Here is an 11435-nt window from a genome sequence, read left to right on the forward strand (position 1 = left end):
GCAGTGTCTGACAGAGAAGGGAAGAGAGTTAATTGCTTGCTTGTTCAGGGCCGGACCAAATGAGTTGTAAGGGGGGGGGGGGGTTCCTCCTTTTTTTGGGGGGCAAATCAGCGAAGTGGCGAAGCCACAAGCGCGCGCCTGCAAAGCAGGCGCGCGAACTAGGGGGGTCCGGGGGCATGCTCCCCCGGAAAATTTTTGAAAAACGGTTAAAATCTGTGCAATCTGGTGCATTCTGGGCCTTGTTTTGAGGGTTAAGAGCAGCATTGTTTTGGTGCTAAAACTAGTAAAAGTCAAAGCAAGGTACATGCTTTTTCCAGGGGTGGGGTTCCGGAACCCCTGGAACCCCCCCCCCCCCCTGGGTCCGGCCCTGTTGTTTGTTCTCCCTCCATCTTTCCTTCTGTGTGCATGTGTTTCTCTTTCTGTCTCTCTTTCTTTCTTTCTTTTTCTGTCTTCCATTGCTTCACTTTATTTTCTTCCTTTTACTTTCTTCCTTTCTTTCAAAGTCTCTCTCTCTCTCATAATCTCAGCTATGTGGCGCAAACAACCAAGGGGGAGAAGCTAGCAGCTGCCAGCAGTAGTTTCTCCCCTTGCTCCCAGTCTCGGTAGCTTACACCAACAAATCAATGGTGCTTGTCGGGACCACCAGAGGGCGCCTCGAGGCAAGACACCAATTAGGACGGACACCAACAGTTCATCGTCCAAGCACGCAGACGACAGTCGAAAAGGTCATTTACTCCGGTCGATTCAAATTGCTTCTTGAGAACTTGCCAGGGAGATTTCGGACAAAAAAGCACTATCTCGTAGACTGAGAAGACACCTGATGTTCGATTTCTGTTTAAATACCGGCCGGTCGGCTGGCAGCAAGTGCTGCATGCATTTTAAAATGTAATGCTCCCCTTGTGGAACATCATGTCAATCACCGTAGATCCGTCCGGACGTTTACCCGTTCACAGTTACCAAGAATAAACACAGATAAGGGTTAAAACACACACATACACACACACACACACACACACACGAAAACATTTATACAGCACAATTTCAAAAACCTTTGAAATATAATGTTAAATACAACAAAAAATAAAGCGTGATTACAATTTACAACCCCAAATATCAATCTTGGGGAAAAGGGCATGCAAACATGAGAACATTTACTTTTAATCTGGTTGGGAACACGGCTGTTGTTTTAATATTTATTACACTGCCAAAACAGCGATTTCAGAAACATAAAGAGCACAGATTCGTTCCAGTGCTGTTTTTGTGCTATGGCGACTAAAATCTGCCCAAGGCAGGGCATCCTCACAGCAAAGTTAGTTATCTCATAGGACAGTAGTGATGATAGATAAACACAAACACGATATACTCACCCGAAAACACGACGAGACAATGACACTGTGAGCCTGTCATTCCCAACCAATGAAAGTATGCACACACACACACACACACACACACACACACACACACACACACACACACACACACACACACACACACACACACACACACACACACACACACACACACACATTATAAAATGATAGGCCTACATGCATAGGCCTATAATTATACCCGCGCACACACAAAAGTACGTGCAATATTAACCGGTGGGGCAGGGCAACCCTCAGCAACGTAATTTAGCTCACAAACAAAATAAACGATGACAAATAACAACAAAAAAACGATAATCACACAACAATACAACGAGACATTAACACGGCGATCTCGTCAGTTCTAACCAATGCTCCTTGCCCTGTCCCGGAAGTGACGGTCGTTAAACGCGCAATAGACAAGAAACGCGTTGCGCGCGCAGGTAATAAAATCACGTGACTTGATTGCAATGAACGGAAATGATGACAGATCGTAAAATCCACGGGAACTGGAGCAGGAATAATTATCCGATATGCCAGTAATTTTGACTCGGATTCAGATTGTTTAAGCCTGTTCATGGAGGAAAGCTCGGTGCTAAAATGTCTATGTATTGTTCGCAATGGCTAGCTATCCTAATAAAGGAAATCATTTTCATTTGTACACAGCAAGTAAATCAGTAATGGAAGTGTGTGTGTGTGTGTGTGTGTGTGTGTGTGTGTGTGTGTGTGTCTGTCTGTCTGTGTCTGTTTTTCTGTCTGTCTGTCTGTCTGTGTCTGTGTGTCTGTGTTCTTCCCTATTGCTGTTTCACCTAGTTCTTTCGCCCCGCTTTATCGTCAGTGTCTCATTCTCCTCCGTTTTCTTTTACTTCCTGGGGTTTGGTCTCGCCTTCGTCGATCATGATTTAGGATGGACACTGTGATAGTTTTACGCGGCTTTCGGCGTTCTTACCAGCTCTGGTTCCCATTAGCAGCCTCTGTAGACCTCTTAAAGGGTCGATAATGTGTTAATTCATCCCTTAAAACCCACAAGGCCCAGGTAACGTGCTTTTACTTTAAAAGTTATAGTGAAAGTTTTCAAATCCTCCATAAAAGTATGTTGCAACGTTAAAAAAAATAGTATCCCAAAGTAGCGACACATAGCAAAAGTTTGTCGGGCCGCGGTGGTGGTCGTCAGCGAAGGAACCATGCAATCGCTGCACAGGGCTAGTGACTTGTAACCGGTCAAGTTGCTACTTTAATTTCATAAATACATTTGCAATTAACATGATTGTAAACTTGCGAAATCCAAAGCGCTCAACTATATGATTAGTCAGTTTTGCCTGGCGATGGTTTGTATTACTGGGTTTTCCCGGTCGCAGTTTGTAAGAATGCTGACATGTGAAAATTGTAAATTGTCAATTTCTTGCATTATCCACTTTCCCTACAATTCTTCTACTACCGAGTTTTACACGACCCTAATTCAATTTATGATTATTACATCAGGGCCTCAATATAGAGAATACCTCTTTGCCTCATCACAGACCAAGAACTAATTAAGTTGCGTTTGTTAAATTAGCGTTTCTGACGACGAACTTTTCAATGGGCGTCCGAGTTTTGTCGGTGATATTTAACGCTAAAATTTTCGAGAACATTCTCACGGCGAAAACTCTGCTATGTACGCTTTTTTTCAAAAGATTCGTAAGTATCAAAAGGGCGTACGCATGCATATTACCCGGAAGTGCTAAAACTAGCCATAAAATCCTGACAACAAAGACTGTGCATGACTATGCTAAAATCGTTTATTAGCCCTGTACGTGCAGCGCTTAGTTTTGTTAGTGTGATTCAATTCTGACGTCATGGACTCTCCACCACCACCGACAGACGACCGCTACTATGTCTCGTTATCAATTCTCTCCGTCAACTGTCCAAAATAATGTAGTTATGTCCTACCTACAAAAACAGGGTTTTACAGAACAAACCGAATTTAAAGTAAAAATTATCGCCACAATTTTGCTTCGATTTCAGCACAATGCAAAGGATATTTCCGTCTGCAAAGTGTTTCTTTGCAACAGACTTCTTACATTTTTGACACTATTCTTGAATATTATCGTGTCTGTAGTTGCATGCTATCTATGGCAAACAGATTATGAATAGAAAATACGGTTTGACCAAAGTGGCATTTTCGAATGATGCCTGTTTCCCAAATAAAAACAACAACACACAAAATATAGCCAACGCGACTCTTTCAACTTCAACTTACACCGGTGAAGTGAGGTGACAAATGATGATAGATTGTGGTGAAGCTTTTAGGACGAAGAAACACTGCTGTTCTGTGCTGATAGCCGCGAGACAAATGACTATTTAGCAGACTTGATAGAAAATGTACACTGACTTATAAGACTAGTTTCGGAATTTCAGTCGAAGCAAGTCTTCTTTATGGTCAACCAAAACTAGATATCTCATAAAGTTCTGCGTTACAAATAATACTACTGCGCAGGCTGCCATCCCTTTGCAAAATCAGGTGTTTTAAAATAAGCTTATTCAAATGTCGTAAAGTAGGTGAAGAAAGAGCACTCTTCTCTACTTTCGCTGAGTTACTTCCCTTGCTTGTGTACGTGATGAGGCTGTACTAGGTCGCGGCGTTATATATGGCGCTGGCCGTGGTACATCAAGGCGTTGAAAACAAACAAACTTTTATCATCACCACTCCTGCCCACCCCGTCATCCTCCCCTCTTCGCTCACCCTTACCAGCTCCTTAGCGTATCACCAATTCTTGTCCCAAATGGAAATATTTTCTGAGAGGACGTTAACTCCCCCCCTTTTACTTACTTCAAGGCGGCGCTTGTGGACTTCTTTGTGCTTCAAACACCGGAGTGGAGCTGCGTCCTGAAGCGCATTCACTCACTTTGATCTGATTAAATACATGTACCATACCTGTGGTGCGTTTCGAACAAATCATGCCGTGTGCGTCTGGATGAAGGTACTCCGGATGGCCCAGCTTTTTCAGATTCGTCAAATTTGCCAGAAACTCCCTACCCCCCAAACTATCAGATCAATAGTGTCCCTCTAACCTGGACGCATTTTGTGCGTCTCCATCCATTCCTTTCTGTTAGAGGGTAGACGTGTGTGCGCCTGTGGTTATATGTCTGCTTCTAAGTCTGTGTGTGTGTGTGTGTGTGTGTGTGCGTGTGCGTGCGTGCGTGCGGGCGTGCGTGCATGCATGTATGCGTGCGTGCGTGTGTGTGTGTGTGTGTGTGTGTGTGTGTGTGTGTGTGTTTGGTGTGTATGTCTGTGTGTGTGTATCTGTGTGTCTCTGTTTCTCTGTGTCTCTGTGTATGTCTATGTGTCTTTGCGAGCATGCATGGCATGCGTCCGTCTGTGTCTGTCTGTCTGTCGCAGGAGGGGGTGAGGGAGAGCGGGATTGACGAGATTGCTGCCAGCTTATCTGTGTTGCTCGAGGGGGAGGAGGTCCCGGGTGTTGTTCAAGAAAATGTTGTAGCGTCTTTTCGTTTCCAACAGGTTATTGCTTTTTCATTTTGGATGTACATGTACACGACAACAAACATAGTAGTGATTCATAACGGCCAAAGACCATAAAATAAAACAGAGAGAAAGGGAGAGAAAGAAACGCCAAATGTCTCTTTTTAGCATTTTTACCTCTTTTTTTATCTTTTTTTTTTGAAATCAAAAAAAAGTTTTTGTCGGCGCCAAATCGATAGGGTCGGTCGGGTTACCCTAAACAGACAATTTTTTTTTTCCTTAGCATACAATCTGGAGACAAAAGTTTCTTCTCAACGATGTAGGCCCTAACTCCCCTTGATCTCTCTGCAGGGAAATTTAGAAAAGATCTCTAGAGAATAGACGTCGTTGTCTGCTGAATTTCTCATCATCGACAAAGTAACACACAGAGTTCCGTTGCAGGGAAAACTGTGCATCTTCATGAATAATCAAAGCCACGTTGCCTTGTGCAAGAGAAGACCATTTTCAACAGCAAAGCTTACCCAACATAATTGCGGACGAAACTGAATAGCCTCCGAGGGACAGACATGACAAAGGACGGCAACGAATCACCAAGAGTCTCTGAGTTCACATTCTGAAATGACAGTGTCTCCTTTCTATGGCTCTTGTGCTATAAAAAAATCGATACGCGAAAGACAATACTAAAGACCGCTGAACGATGCCTAAGGGATGGTAAGTTTTAACTTTTATGTGACAGTTATGACAGCTCGAAGCCTATAGGTGCTTAGCTTCAACCATGAGCACACTATGATGGTTGGTCGAAAAGTTACAGTGCAGCCTCTGTACCTTGGTGCTAAACCATGTGGTACCACAACAACGTGAGTCTCTGTTCAGACACATACGCGCACGCACGCATGCACGCATGCATGCAAGATCGCATGTTCGCACGCATGCACGCACGAATACTGTAAAAGATCTTTTTGTCGGCGAAATGAAAATGGACCAAGAACAGTAGACAATGAAGATAAATGGCATAGAAACAGACTGTGTACATTCTTGGACACGGATGAACACACCAAATATGTAGCTTAATTTTCTTCCCATCCTTTTTCTGGTCGCCTTTGGGAGGTTCAAATGACAAAATATTACTTTTACGAAAATGTGGTACTCTGGGGACATTAACCGTGTATTTACGCTCTACAGAAGATCATATGAAAATGATAAAACACAAAAGTATGCTAATGTAGCCAAGTGCTAAACTGGCTACTAATTCGTTATAATGTTTTTATGTCATTCCTGTCTTGTGTAAGTTTTGCCCATCGCTTTATGTTTTGTGTAATGTCATTATCTGTTTTGACGCCACCCATCCTCATGTACATGATAGCATTTGAGATTTTGAGAGAGAACTGAGAACTATCTCGTAGAGAGAGGACGTACTTGTTTTTGTACTTTGTTATCATGAAGACATACTGATGTAGATTGCATGACATTACACAAAACATAAAGCGATGGGCAAAACTTACACAAGACAGGAATGTAGATTGCATTGTACTATTCGTGTGGCCTCCCGGCCTTCGGGCTGGGAGCTGGGTTGGTGAGGAGAAGAGAAGAATAGAAAATAAAGAGAAATGTGAATCGACAGACATGGTTTTCCAGAGTTTCATGTTGCATCAAGTGATTCGTCGGTCTGTGCCAGTGAACTCTTGTCTATCATTCTACATGTGAGTGAAAGTCCATTACGAGAGCAAGTGATGTTCGTTCAGTGCAAGACACTAAAGAGGCACCCACATGGTGTACTCCTGAACTTCGGGGTTTACTTCTACTAGGTGACTACATTCACCCAACTACTACATCAAGAGTCAACAATCAATAGTATCCACATCCTTCCACCCCATCACACTAAGAAGTTATATAAAAAATATATAAACACATAAACGACTGGAGAGAGAAAAAAATATAGCGCAGAAATAGACAACATTCGTTTGTATAGAAGCACAAACCGAGTTCATTGTGTTCTATCCTTCCACAATATTTCTTCTCATTTGGAAGCTTAATTAGTGCAGTTAAACCCGGGAACGCAGAAGAAGAAGAAGTGCAGTTAAGCTACTGAACGAATGTCTTTTATACTTGTCATTGTTAGCTGTGGAACAAGACTCTCCTTCGGCGGAGATTTGCAGGAAATGAAACCAGAAGATTTGTCCATGCAGTCATGTCTGCTATTCCGCCCAAGGGCAGGACCAGTCATATTACCAGATACGTAAACTCCGAGGACGTCAATGGACACATACACAGCTTTTAAAGGCTTTTAAGGGTACCCTCCTTGTTTTGTAAACGATCTTGTACAAAAACCCAGGTCTGTCCAGGCTTTTGTAATCCACAATATAATAGCATTCTTTCGCTTCAACACTTACCCAAAATAAGGTATTAAGGCCAAAGACATTTTCAATTGTGGCACGGTGGCTCTTGGCGAATGTTGGCAGTAATAACGTAAAAGTAAAATTAAAACTTATTTATGCGCAAATGTTCCCTCTGTTAGTTACCCACACTGTGCTCTTTTACACATCCACTGCTTCTTGGAGTTTAAATGGTCACATTTACCGGCACGGTTGGCCTAGTGGTAAGGCGTCCGCCCCGTGATCGGAAGGTCGTGGGTTCGAACCCCGGCCGGGTCATACCTAAGACTTTAAAATTGGCAATCTAGTGGCTGATCCGCCTGGCGTCTGGCATTATGGGGTTAGTGCTAGGACTGGTTGGCCCGGTGTCAGAATAATGTGACTGGGTGAGACATGAAGCCTGTGCTGCGACTCAGTCTGTCTTGTGTGTGGCGCACGTTATATGTCAAAGCAGCACCGCCCTGATATGGCCCTTCGTGGTCGGCTGGGCGTTAAGCACACAAACAAACAAACAAAAAAATGGTCACATTTGAGATCTGATAAACAAAGGGGAGTAAGCGCTCTAACTGCATACATGTGTAATAGGGTAATTGAGAGTTATTCGGAACCAGTCTCCTGGCACCTAGAGAATTATAAGCATTGAAATGAGCAAACGACTTTCATCCTCATTCTAATGGCCATATATGATTAACGTATGAGGACATTTTTAAATAACAAGTCTTGGGAATCTCGTGCAATGCAAAACCTCCTTTCCTTGTTCTTATATAGTCACTAAAGAAGGTGTGCAACTGGAGCTTACCCGCAAGACAATGCACCCATGCATAAGGAATCAAGAACTGAAAACCATGAACAAAACCAAAAGCTTTGAATAACTCTCACACTACGCAGCATATTATAAAAGTTTAAAATATAACCTGGAGAAAAAAGCCGCTTATGTGCAAAATCGAGAAGTTTGGTGAACTCTTTCGTTAGCCGTATGATAATGTCCTTTCTCTGCAAAATTCCTTTGGGCCATCATGAAGACGTCGCTTTCCGTCGTTCTTTCATTCATTCCTTCATGTAATCCTCCTTATGCTCATTCATCCCACCATGCGTTGGTCAATGGGCGCTCGACATGCTAAGGGAAATAGGAATAAATAGGCAAAAACCAATCCGCTCATTCTCCTTGAAGAAAGACAGTAGTTAAGAAAGAACAAGTCGCGTAAGGCGAAATTACTACATTCAGTCAAGCTGTTGAACTCACGGAATGAAACTGAACGCACTGCATTTTTTCACCAAGACAATACAGCTTCGTCAATCCCCGCGACAAGGATATCGCTCACTTTTCACGTGCAAAACGAAGTAAAATTGATAAGCCAGTATAGCGCGGTAGCGTATTGCACTAAGCAGAAAAGGGCGCTTTTCTGTATTCTTATTAGCTTTCTGAGCTTGTTTTTAAAAAGACATAACATATCTATACGTTTTTCAAATAAGAAAATGATAAAGAATAAGATGAAATCATTTTTCGACCAATTTCTACAATTTTAATTCTAGTACCTAATTAAGCTTTGAGCGTTAATTTTGTATATATTTTTTTATTCAGAATTTGATGAGGAATACGATGCAATCAATTTTGAATCTATTTGCGAAAATGTATATATCATGGCAACTTTAATGAGCAAACTCATTAATTAATTTTTAAGCCTCCAAGCTGAAATGCAATACCAAAGTCCGGCCTTCGTCGAAGATTACTTGATCAAAATTTCAAAAAAATTGGTTGGAATATGAGAGCGTGGCAGTGCCGCCTCAACTGTCATAAAAAGCCGAATATGACGTCATCAAAGATATTTATCAAAAACATGAAAAAAATGTGTGGGGATATCATACCCAGGAACTCTCATGTGAAGTTTCATGAAAATCGGTCAAGTAGTTTTCTCTGAATCACTACACACACACACATACAAACATACATACACCAGACCCTCATCTCGATTCCCGGTCAACGTTAAAACATTTAGTCAAAACTTGACTAAATGTAAAAAGAAGGGCATTTACGGATGTTTTTTCTGCAAGTGATCTACACCTGAGGCGCTCATTGCCATTCTCGTTTCATTTTGTAGCAATTCCGATCAGAATGCCTGGCTATTCTCCTCAGTGCCGTTGTCCTAGCATGAATCGTTCTTTTCTTGTGCATCATATAAAGCTGTAGCATGGCTCACAGAACACTATCACGGGACACTATAGCTAAAAGGGCGGTTTCCACGACAAAATCAAAGGATAATTATGGTGATATGAAAATGTGATTTTCCATTGAAAACGATTTCTACAAAATAGGAAATCAGTTCTTCTTCCTTTTTTTCTGCTTCTCTACCTCTTTTTTTGTCATCTTCCTATCCAACCATTTCTGCAAAATGTTCCCCGGCCTCTGCACAAACTTCGTGGTCGGCTGGGCGTTAAGCAAACAAACACACAAACAAACTCTGCACAAAAAACCACCAGGCTGCAGCCAGAGGCTTAGTATGTGTCAAAGTGGAAGGATGGTCTCATTCGGCGTAACATCCAAGACGTCATGGTCATTTACAAGATGATTTACAAGAGAAGGAATTAGTATACTGAAGCACCCGAGTTTCTTCTTTGGCGTCACCAACTATTATGCCCTTCTCATTAGAACTTGATAACTATCTTACAATTTCCAGCACGGGAACCTGTTGCCAAGCGCCCTGCCCCCTTTCTAAAACAACAAAAAACAAACTTGACAGAGTTATTTCTGAACATCGTCTATTGTCGTGACGAGGGGCCAAGGTCTGAAGGTAGGCTCGCTGACACAAGCGCCTGTGGTATCCAGCAAAACGTTACCCGGATTTGTCTCTGTTTCTTGAAATGTGTACAATATCGTTTCTCCCAAGACTGCTTTTGTGAGCATATGAATGAGTTCTTGTTGCGCTATTCAATGCACATAGCGGGAAGTCTGATGAGTTTTCGATTGGGGCTGATGATTTCAGCGGTGTGCGAGTTTTCTGCATAGCATGAATGTTTTCCGACACCGAGCGAATATTTCCTCCAACAGCGGAGGTCTATTCATTTCCCTACCCGTTTCCAGATGGTCTACCAAAGTTCAAGATTCTGTTTCATTTTATTTTATTTTATTTTTGCGTGTTCAAGAAATCCATTTCAATATCTGGTCTTGTGAACATTCCTCTCTCACTCTCTCGATATATGAAGTGCAGCTTTTGTTGACACCCCCCCCCCCCCCCCCCCCCTCTCTCTCTCTCTCTGTAGAGATCATTGCGTACTTTTCATCGACTTTGCGGGTGGTGAGGGCATCCAGTTTCTGTTTGCAAGGGCCTTGAATGATGACGTGAGAAATGAAGTGTCATATGCTTTCATTAGACAGACAGACGTACGTACAAACAGAGAAACACACACACACACACACACACGCGCGCGCGCGCACACACAAACACACACTTCTGTAAACAAAAGTGCGACTTGTTCCAAAACAAAAATATTTCCGAGCTTTCTGAACACAAACAAAAAAAATTCTTTCCGAATACATGTACAACTGATTTTCCAATTTCTTTTGGGTGTGAAAATAATATTTTCTTCTGCGGTCAAAAACGATGTTTTGGAGCAAAACCTGCGGACAAGCTTACAATTCTTCACTTTTTTCCCATGTGCTTGTCTTTTTATCTCCCTATTCCCCTGCCTCCCTAAATACACACACACACACAAACCACTCACACACACAAACCACTCACACACACAAACCACACACACGCGCACGTACACGCACACACACACACACACACACAATACACTACTGACTACAACCCCCGATGATCCCCCGCCTTCTGTTCCCAATCCCTCCAATCTTGTCCCACCCCCACCCTCCTTTTTTCCCCCACCCCCGCCGTTTGCCACACCATCGACCATTATGGTCCGGCCCTTACCAGGCAGCGGTTTAATGAAGAAATATTGCCATTGTTCCTCTTCCATCTTCCAAATTCTCTCTCTTTTTCAAAGGGCACTGGGATATTCAGTCTCCCACTGCCTTCAAAGAAGCTGCAAGATTTGTTCCCATAAATATAATGGCAAGGCCAGTGTGACAGTTTCTCCAGATTAATGTTTAACTTAGCCATGGCATAATAGAAATAAAGTAAAAGTACTGGGTGAAAAGGATTGATTTCTCGATTTTTGTTTTCACACTTGTTTCAACACACTGAAATGTCACTAGGCAAAATATTAGCAAAATCTTTT

The sequence above is a fragment of the Littorina saxatilis genome, linkage group LG2 (genome assembly GCF_037325665.1).
Source record: "Littorina saxatilis isolate snail1 linkage group LG2, US_GU_Lsax_2.0, whole genome shotgun sequence".
NCBI classification, from domain to species: Eukaryota; Metazoa; Mollusca; class Gastropoda; order Littorinimorpha; family Littorinidae; genus Littorina; species Littorina saxatilis.